This window comes from Rhinoderma darwinii, chromosome 6 (assembly GCF_050947455.1).
Source record: "Rhinoderma darwinii isolate aRhiDar2 chromosome 6, aRhiDar2.hap1, whole genome shotgun sequence".
NCBI classification, from domain to species: domain Eukaryota; kingdom Metazoa; phylum Chordata; class Amphibia; order Anura; family Rhinodermatidae; genus Rhinoderma; species Rhinoderma darwinii.
In genome coordinates, this window is record NC_134692.1 from 41,701,751 (window position 1) to 41,712,314 (window position 10,564).

A 10,564-nucleotide genomic window follows, 5' to 3' on the forward strand; every position below is an offset into this window, starting at 1 on the left:
CCCCCAAACAGTATGCCTCCCATACAGTATAATGCCCCCCATAGCTGACCCATAGAGTATAATGCCCCCCATACAGTATAATGCCCCCATACAGTATAATGTCCCCCATAGCCGCCCCATACACTATAATGCCCCATACAGTATAATGCCCCCCATACCTGCCCCATACAGTATAATGCCCCCCATACAGTATAATGCCCCCCATACCAGGGGCGTAGCTAGGGGGGCAGGCAGGGCATGTGCCCGGGGCGCAACTTAGAGGGGGCGCCAACGCCACCACCTCCTGCACTATAATTGTACCTGTGTCCATAGGACACAGGTACAATTAGAAGCAATGAATGGCCGGGTACGTTCCGTGCCCGGCCATTCAAGCGGTATCACGCTTTCGTAGCTGAAAGGCGCTGACTGACAGAGAAAGTCATTCTGCCCAGCCAATCAGCGCCTTTCATAGATGCTTCGTTCAACCCCCAGGAGAACTGCGCAAAAGAGAGCAGGTCTCCATTGCTGCCGGCCGGCGTGGGAGCGGGATTAAGGTGAGTTTGAATAGTTTCTTATTTTATTGTAATAAAAAAAGTGTGTGACATTATCTACAGGGTGTGGCTTTATCTACAGGGGGGGGGGCTTTATCTTCAGGAGGGGCTTTATCTATGGGGGGGCTTTATCTATGGGGGGTTTTTATCTACGAGGGGGCTTTATCTACACGGGGGCTTTATCTACAGGGGGCTTTATCTACAGGGGGGCTATGTACTGGGGTGGGCTATCTATGGAGCACCATATACAGGGGTGGGCTATATCTACAGGGGGGCTATATACAGGGGTGGGCTATCTATGGAGAACTATATACAAGGGTGGGCTATATCTACAGGGGGGCTATATACAGGGGTGGGCTCAGGGGCGTAGCTAAAGGCTCATGGGCCCCGATGCAAAAGTTCTTATTGGGCCCCCCCCGCAAACTTCTCATGGCCAACGGTCGCAGCTTTCAGCTGCATCGCTGGGTCTCCTAAGTGACCCAACAATGCAGCACTAGCAGCCGGGGGCGTCACTAAGGACTTAAAATGTCAGGGGAAATAGCCCCAATACATATGTGTCCCCCCAAAAAAATTGTATGTGTGTATAGGAGATAACCTATCTATAGCACTACAACCCTATAAACTATGGATAGGATTAGATACAGTGGCTCAGCAGACAGTATCACACATGATAGGATTAGATACAGTGGCTCAGCAGACAGTATCACACATGATAGGATTAGATACAGTGGCTCAGCAGACAGTATCACACATGATAGGATTAGATACAGTGGCTCAGCAGACAGTATCACACATGATTGGATTAGATATAGGGCCCAGCAGACAGTATCACACATGATAGGATTAGATACAGTGACTGAGCATACAGTATCACACATGATAGGATTAGATGCAGTGGCCCAGCAGACAGTATCACACATGATAGGATTAGATACAGTGGCTCAGCAGACAGTATCACACATGATAGGATTAGATATAGGGCCCAGCTCGCTGACATTGCGGCTCCAGCGGTGGACCCAGGAAAGGTAAGAATAATAATTTTGCTTCTTTATGTGTTACTGATTATTTTTGTGTGTTTGTGTTTTTTTACAGGTTCGGTTGTTCGACTTTTTTTATTCTCAATAAAATAGTTAACGGGGGTTGTGTTTTTTTATTTCAATAAAATATTTTTTTCTATGTGCTTGTATCTTTTTAAACGTTATTACCACCGCCTTAGTAAGGGCCGCTGGCTGATTGACAACCTCCATTACTAAGGCGGGGCTTAATGTTAGCCGATGCAGAGGCTAACACTAACCCCGGTACCCACCGCCACCAGGGGTACTGGGAAGAGCCGGGTACGCACCAGTACCTGTCCATCTGTAGTGACGGTCAGGCACCGGGGCGACCGCAGGCTGGTAGTATTAGGCTGGGGAAGGCCAAAAACAGTGGCACCTACCACCCTGGTAATGCTGCCTGCTGCTGCTATGTTGTATCTGGCTGGTTATGAAAATTGGGGGGGACCCCACATCGTTCTTTCCAATTATTTTTTATTTAATTTTTTTTAAATGACGTGGGGTCCCCCCCATTTTCATAACCAGCCAGATACAATAAAGCAGCAGCAGCCTAGCATTACCAGGGTGGGAAGGGCCACTGTTCTTGGCCTTTCCCCTCCTGATAATACCAGCCTGCGGCCATCCCAGTGACCGAGCATCACTACAGATGGTCAGGTACTGGATCGTACCCGGCTCTTCCCAGCACCCCTGGTGGCGGTGGGTACCGGGGTAATAAAGGGGGTTAGTGTTAGCCGCTGCACCGGCTAACACTAAGCCCCGCCTTAGCAATGGACGCTGTCAATCAGCCGGCAGCCATTACTAAGGCGGTAGTAATATAGTTTAAAAAAACACAAAGACATAGAAAAAATATTTTATTGAAATAAAAAAAAAAACACACATCCCTCATTAACCATTTTATTGATAATAAAAAAAAAAAGCCGTCATCGAAGTAGTTCTGGAATACGACGTAGTCCAACGACCGAACCTGTAAGAAAACACACAAAAAAAACGATTAGTAACACATGTGTTAGGCTTAGATACAGGGCCCATGTGTGATACTGTCTGTGGGAACCTGAATCTAAGCCTACCACAACGTAGGCTTAGATACAGGGTCCAGCAGACTGTAATCTTATACAGTATAAGATTACTGTGTGCTGGGGCCCTGTATCTAAACCTACAGTGTGGTAGGCTTATATACAGGGCCCAGAGAACAGGATCACACATGGGCCATGTATCTAAGCCTACCATGTGATTGGCTTAGATACAGGGCCCAGCAGACACGATCACACAATCTCTAAGCCTGCTACATCGTAGGCTTAGGGGTTGTGCAGTCCCTAAACATTGATGGCCTATCCTTAGGGTAGGCCATCAATAGCTGATGTGTCGGGGTCCGTCTCCCGGGACCCGCCAATCAGCTGTTTTGAAGGGGCCGCAGCACTCGTACGAGAGCTGCTTCCTCTTCATTTCACTACTCGCTCACACTGTGAATCGCCGACACCGATTCACAGTGTGACCGGAATGAAGTGACCGGAATGAAGGGGAGCAGCTCTCGTACGAGTGCTGTGGCCCCTTCAAAACAGCTGATTTGCGGGTCCCGGGAGTCGGACCCCGCCAGTCAGGGCTAATCTTACCTTCCTCTTCAGCCGTGGCGGTAGGTCTGTCCTCTCGATGTTGTGCACAGCGCTTGACGTCAGGACCTCCGCTGCGATCCGGAACCAGGAAGGTAAGTACAGTCTGTTACTATAGTAACAGGGGCCTGCGGCCCGAGTTACTATAGTAACTTTTTATTGACGTGGTGCGGGGGGCTGTGGGCCCCCCTGGCTTCGGGGCTCGGTCGCAATTGCGACTGCTGCGACCCCTATAGCTACGCCAGTAGATAGATAGATAGATAGATAGATAGATAGATAGATAATAATAATAATAATAATCTTTATTTATATAGCGCCAACATATTACGCAGCACTTTACAATTTAGAGGGAACATGAAACAAACAATATCAGACATTACATAGTGACAAAGTTCATTTACAATTCAAACAGATAGATAGATAGATAGATAGATAGATAGATAGATAGATAGATAGATAGATAGATAGATAGATAGATAGATAGATAGATAGATAGATAGATAGATAGATAGATAGATAGATAGATAAATTAGATAGATAGATAGATAGATAGATAGATAGATAGATAGATAGATAGATAGATAGATAGATAGATAGATAGATAGATAGATAGATAGATAGATAGATAAATTAGATAGATAGATAGATAGATAGATAGATAGATAGATAGATAGATAGATAGATAGATAGATAGATAGATAGATAGATAGATAGATAGATATGAGATAGATAGATAGATAGATATGAGATAGATAGATAGATAGATATGAGATAGATAGATAGATAGATATGAGATAGATAGATAGATAGATAGATAGATAGATAGATAGATAGATAGATAGATAGATAGATAGATAGATAGATAGATATGAGATAGATAGATAGATAGATAGATAGATAGATAGATAGATAGATATGAGATAGATAGATAGATAGATAGATAGATAGATAGATAGATAGATAGATAGATAGATAATGAGATGGATGGATATACTTTGTCTGTTATGCTAAACAGTCAGCCCTGAAGTGTGACTGCTCAGCATGACAGATTTACACACAGTGAAGGGGTTAATAGGTGCATTACTAGCAGTTACTTACATACATCGATTCCTGGGAGGAGCAGCATATACACGATCTGCTTACTGTAGCCATTCCTTTCCCTCTGCACAGGCCACGAGGAAGAGGGAAACAGCTAGAAGCGAGCTGATTGGCTGGACAGCACAGTGGGCGGGTAAGAGTCTTCCCCCTCCGTGCAATGACTTTTTCACCGCCGAGCTGCCACCAATGCTTTAAAATACATTGCTGGGTCTCTTTTGTACCCCAGCAGGGACCCAGCAATGCAGAGGAATCATTGTAGCACTACTGTGCTACTGCGGTGAGGGGGGCCTGCGGGCCCCCCCTAGCTGGGGGCCCGGTCGCAGTTGCGACCGCTGCGACCCCTATAGCTACGCCACTGGGTGGGCTATCTATGGAGCACTATATACAGGGGTGGGCTATATCTACAGGAGGGCTATATACAGGGGTGGGCTATCTATGGAGCACTATATACAGGGGTGGGCTATATCTACAAGGGGGCTATATACAGGGGTGGGCTGTCTGTGGAGCACTATATACAGGGGTGGACTATATGTGGAGCACTATATACAGGGGTGGACTATATGTGGAGCACTATATACAGGGGTGGGCTATATCTACAGGGGGCTTATATACAGGGGTGGGCTATCTGTGGAGCACTATAGGGGGAGATATTTGTGGGACACTATATACAGGGGTGGGCTATATGGGGCACTATTTACAGGGCACTCTATGGCAGGCACTATCTACAGGGGGCTCTATGGCAGGCACTATCTACAGGGGGCTCTATGGGGGTCACTATCTACAGGGGGCACAGTGTGTGTGTGTGTGTGTGGGACACGATGTATGGTGCTATTATAATTAGAGGTGCAGTGTATGGCGCTATTATATTTAGGGGCGTAGTGTGTGGTATAATGAGAACTTTATCTTTGTTTATAGGTGTAGAAATGTTGGAAAAGTGAGAAGCTGAAGACATCTCAGCGGCAAACTGCATAAATGGGCTGTGACCGGGAGAAGTCATCATAGAGGTCTGGACCGGATGGAGAAAAAGAACTAGATTCTGAGACGTCACCGGTGAGTCACTCAATGTAAATGTTTATTCTGCCTCTAATCAGTACTGTAGTCACTGTATGATCTGCAGCGAGATGATGGGTGGTATGATTATGATAGGATTTATTTTTTGTGAAACAGCATCTCCCAGCATATCCTTATCATTGTTCGGGCCATGCTGGGAGCTGTAGTTTTACGCCGTACAAACCTATACGGCAGGGGTTGCACTAAATTGAGCTGTATTTGTGCCGGTGTTGTATTTATGTACTGAGCTTGGTTCTGGTACTATATATATGTACTGAGCTTGGTTCTGGGGCTGTATATATGTACTGAGCTTGGTTCTGGTGTTGTATATAGAACTTTGCTTGTAAAATGTACAAATGTTTTTATGCTCGAGTTACATAAAAATAAATGTGGAAAAGAAATGACACGTCATTGATTGGTAGAGAAAACAAACACGGCGAGGGGGAAGGAGATGTCGGGAAAGAGGTGGGGGGGGGGGGGCGCCAAACTGAATCTTTGCCCCGGGTTCTGGAGAACCTAGCTACGCCTCTGCCCATACAGTATAATGCCCTCCATAGCTGACCCATACAGTATATTGCCCCCATGCAGTATAATGCCCCCCATAGCTGACCCATACAGTATAATACCCACATAGCTGTCCCATACAGTATAATGTCCCCATAGCTGTCCCATACAGTATAATGCCCCCATAGCTGTCCCATACAGTATAATGCCCCCCTTAGCTGTCCCATACCCAGTATAATTCCCCTTCAGCAGCTACCATTTGAGCCCCCCCTCCCATACCCAGTATAATGCCCCCATATGTATGTACCTAATAGAAAAACAATAACACAATTACTTACCTATCCCCGTTCCCACAACGGGTGGAGGATCCTTCTCCTCCTTTGCACTTTGCTGTGAGCGACTCGGCGCAGACAGACGCGATGACGTCACTACATCGCACCTGCCTGTGCCGAGCCACTCACAGCATTGAACCCAACTGAATCTGTGTCCTGCGGACGCAGATTCTGTTGGAAGAGAGACCAGTGCGGTTAGCGCTGTGTGGCAACTGGGGCCCTGCAGACCCCCCAGGCTTAGGGGCATGGTCGCAATTGCGACCGTTAAGACCCCTATAGCTACGCCACTGCCGGCCCGGGAGTGGACCAGTCCGGTCACCTGACCTAACATCACTGACTCAGGTCAGGTGACCGTACTGGTCCACACTTGGGCTGGCACAGTCCAGTTACCTGACCTCACGTCACTGACTCAGGTCAGGTGACCGGACTGATCCACTCTTGGGCCATCACGCATTGACCTCACTCAGACCGCCGCTGCCGCCGCCATGCTTGGCTCCTAAGGGTATGTGCACACACAAAATCAAAACAAAAACCTCTGAAAATACGGAGCTGTTTTCAAGGGAAAACAGCTCCTGATTTTCAGCCGTTTTTTATTCAAACTCTGTTTTTCTATAGAGTCAATGAAAAACGGCTCCAAAAACGGCTCAAGAAGCGTCATGCATTTTTTTGGCGTAAAAAAACAGCCCATTGGAACAGAACATCGTTTTTCCCATTGAAATCAATGGGCAGATGTTTGTAGGCGTTCTGCTTCCGATTTTTCAGCCATTTTTCGACTGTTTATGGCCCGAAAAACGGCAGAAAAAAAGCTGTGCGAACATACCCTAAATGTGAGTGAGTAGGGTGGAATCACAGCCAGCAGCGGCGGTCAGAGTTAGGTCGGGCTGGACCAAATGATTCTAGTCTAGACGCATGGCAAAAGCACGTACAATCCCAACACCTGTGGCTTATACACACGGTAATAGGAGGTTCTGTCATTTACTTTCAGGTTTTGGGACCAATAAGAAAATATTTAATGTGGAGGAAAATCTGGTGCCATTATATCACCAATCTTCAAACATGGAAGGTATGCACACACTATGTACATTCATTTAATCTGTAAATTTGGGATATGGGGGGTTGTTATACATTATGACCCACATTTATTCAGCAGTTAATTACTTTTTTTGGTGTAAACCGCACCAAAGTCACAAATGGTGACGTGCAACAAATTTGCGGTACAATTTGACATTTCTCATCAACGTGGGCATGGTTTAAGCCACACTTATTATAAATAAATATGGCACAAATTATCCCTTGTTATTTCATTGCAGGGAGGAGATCTGAACAGGCAGCTGAAAACAACGGGACAGGATATAGTGGAAAACAACGATTGGACAACGTTTACACGACCCATATGTTACCATGGCATAGAATATGTCATAGCTATTAATGATGTGTATTTAGTTAGTTGCATGTACAGCTCTGATCCTGGGTTCTTGGACTGATTGCCTTTTCATGGGGTCAACAAGGAATTTTTTTCCCTAGTGCACAAATTGGCTAAACGTGTACAGGGTTTTTCTCGATCAATAGCTTAGAGTAGCAATTGTATTTAAATAAATTGTGTTTAACCCCTTCGCGCACCCAGACAGACGTGCTATTACGGCCAGGTGAGGGGGGTGATGTTTGGAGCTCGCTCCCGCACTGAGCGCAATCCATATGCTGCGGGTGTTGGCTGTATTTTACAGCGGACACCCGGGACTAACAGCCGGGAGCAGCGATCGCGCCGTTCCTGGCTGTTTAACCCCTCAAACGTCAATCACGACCGCAGCTTCTGAGGCGTTGAAAATAGCTCATCCACCCCCCCCCCCACAGTGAGATCGGGGAGTGACGGCGATCATTATGGCGCCCAGGGGCCTAATTAAGGCCCCCAGGACTGCCTCCACTCTGCCTCTGTTAAGCCCTGGCTGTGACAGGGCTTAAATAGGCTCTGTCACCAGATTATAAGTTCCCTATCTATTACATAATGTGATCGGCGCTGTAATGTAGGTAACAGCAGTGTTTTTTATTTAGAAAAACAATCAATTTTGACCAAGTTATAACCTATTTTAGATTTATGCTAATCAGCTGACCAATCAGCGTCATACATTTCTCTCCATTCATGTACTCAGCACATCGTGATCTTGCGAGATCACGATGTGCTGTCACTTACTCACACATTAACTTTACTGAAGTGTCCTGACGGTGAATAGACATCACCTCCAGCCAGGACGCGATGTCTATTCACAATCCCGACACTTCGGTAACGTTTGTGTGTCACTTACTCACACAGCACATCATGATCACGCTGTGCTGTCATTCACAGCGTGATTTCGCGAGATCACACTTGCTGTCATTAAGTCCCACACAAACGTTACCGAAGTGTCAGGAGTGTGAATAGACCGCGTCCTAGCTGGAGGTGATGTCTATTCACTCTCAAGACACTTCAGTAAAGTTAATGTGTGAGTAAGAAACAGCACATCATGATTGGTCAGCATCATACACTTCTCTTCACAATGCCCACTTGGTCAAAAGGTAAAAAGCGCCCAGTTGGGCATTAAGAAAGTCATTAGCATAAATATAAAATAGGTCATAACTTGGTCAAAATTGATATTTTTTCTAAATAAAAACACTGCTGTTACCTACATTACAGCGCCGATCACATTATGTAGGAGATACACTTGCACTTATAATGTGGTGACGGAGCCTCTTTAACAGATGCCTGTAAAATGCCAGATGCCTGTTAGGCTGGGTTCACACGTGGCGGAATTTCACTTAAATTCCGCTGCGGACACTCCGCAGCGTTAATCCGCAGCGGAGCCGTTTGTCCATTGACTTACACTTTAATTTAGCAGTGTTCGTTTAGACGAGGCGTAAAATTCCGCTGCGGAGCATAGGCTGCGGAGCGGAATTTGGTGTCCGCAGCATGCTCTGTCTGTTGCGGAGCAGTGGCGGACTCATGGCGGAATTTCTCCATTGACTTCAATGGAGATTCTAATTTCCGCAATGAAGTCCGCAGCTGTCATGCACATGTTATGTGTGCTGCGGATCCGTCTTGCTTTTTTAACTTGACATTTCTTCATTCTGGCTGGACCTATGTATTTCTAGGTCTACAGCCAGACTGAGGAAGTCAATGGGGCTCCCGGAATTACGGGAGCGTTGCTAGGAGACGTCAGTAAATAGTCACTGTCCAGGGTGCTGAAAGAGTTAAGCGATCGGCAGTAACTGTTTCTGCACCCGGGACAGTGACTACCGATCCCAATATACATGTATCTGTAAAAAAAAATGAAGTTCATACTTACCGAGAACTCCCTGCTTCTGTCTCCAGTCCGGCCTCCCAGGATGACGTTTCAGTCTAAGTGACGGCTGCAGCCAATCACAGGCTAATAACAGGCTGCAGCGGTCACATGGACTGCCGCGTCATCCAGGGAGATCGGGCTGGATGCCGAAGGAGGGACGCGTCACCAAGACAACGGGCGGTAAGTATGAATTTCTTTGACTTTGACAAGGGAAAGTGCTGTCCCTTCTCTCTATCCTGCACTGATAGGGAGAAGGGAAGTACTTTTACCGCAGTCCGCAGCAGCTAGTCCGCATCAATTTACTGCACATTTTGTGCAGATCCGCAGCAGAATCTGCAACGCAGATTCTGTGCGGCATTGATGCGGACAGTTGCGGAGGAAATCCGCCACGTGTGGTCATGCCCTAAAACTTACGATATACTGCAATACGTTAGTATTGCAGTATCTTGTACCAGCGATCTAACGATTGCTGGTTCAAGTCCCCTAGGGTGGGCTAATAAAGTGTGTAAAAAAAAAAGTGAAAAAAAGTTTTTTGTAGTGAAAAAAATAAAAATAAAAGTAAAAAAAAACCCCTTCTGCCATTTTCCCCCTAAAGTAATGTAAAAAGTAATCAAAATTCGAATCGCTGCGTCCATAAAAGCCTGAACTATTACAATATAGCCTTATTTAATGCGCACGGTGAACGCCGTAAAAAATTAAATGTAAAATGCCAAAATCGCTGTTTTTTGGTCACCTTCGCTCTCAAATCAAATTTTTTTTATAATAAGTAAAAAAGTTCTACGTACCAAAAAATAGTACCAATAAAAACTACAGCTCGTCCCGTAAAGAATAGGCCCTCACACTCAGAATGTGGCGACACAAAACATTTATTTTATTTTTTTAACAAAAAGTTTATTATCAATAAAAGTAGTAAAATGTAAAAAAAAAACTATATCAATTTGGTATCACCGTAATCGTATTGAGCCACAGAATAAAGATAAGTTGTTGTTTTTACTGCACGGTGAAAGCCGTAAAAACGAAACCCAAAAACAATTAAGGAATCACATTTTTTTCCAACTTCAGCCCGCAAATATTTTT

General features: G+C 45.5%; 1 long non-coding RNA gene across 1 annotated transcript; it reads left to right on the top strand.

Moving 5' to 3' along the window:
• Positions 1-5,022: 5,022 nt before the first annotated feature.
• On the top strand, positions 5,023-8,156 carry LOC142656278 (uncharacterized). Its single transcript, XR_012849644.1, has 3 exons — positions 5,023-5,337; positions 7,159-7,236; positions 7,484-8,156. It is a non-coding gene; the product is annotated as an uncharacterized LOC142656278 (long non-coding RNA).
• The last annotated feature ends 2,408 nt before the right edge of the window (positions 8,157-10,564 follow it).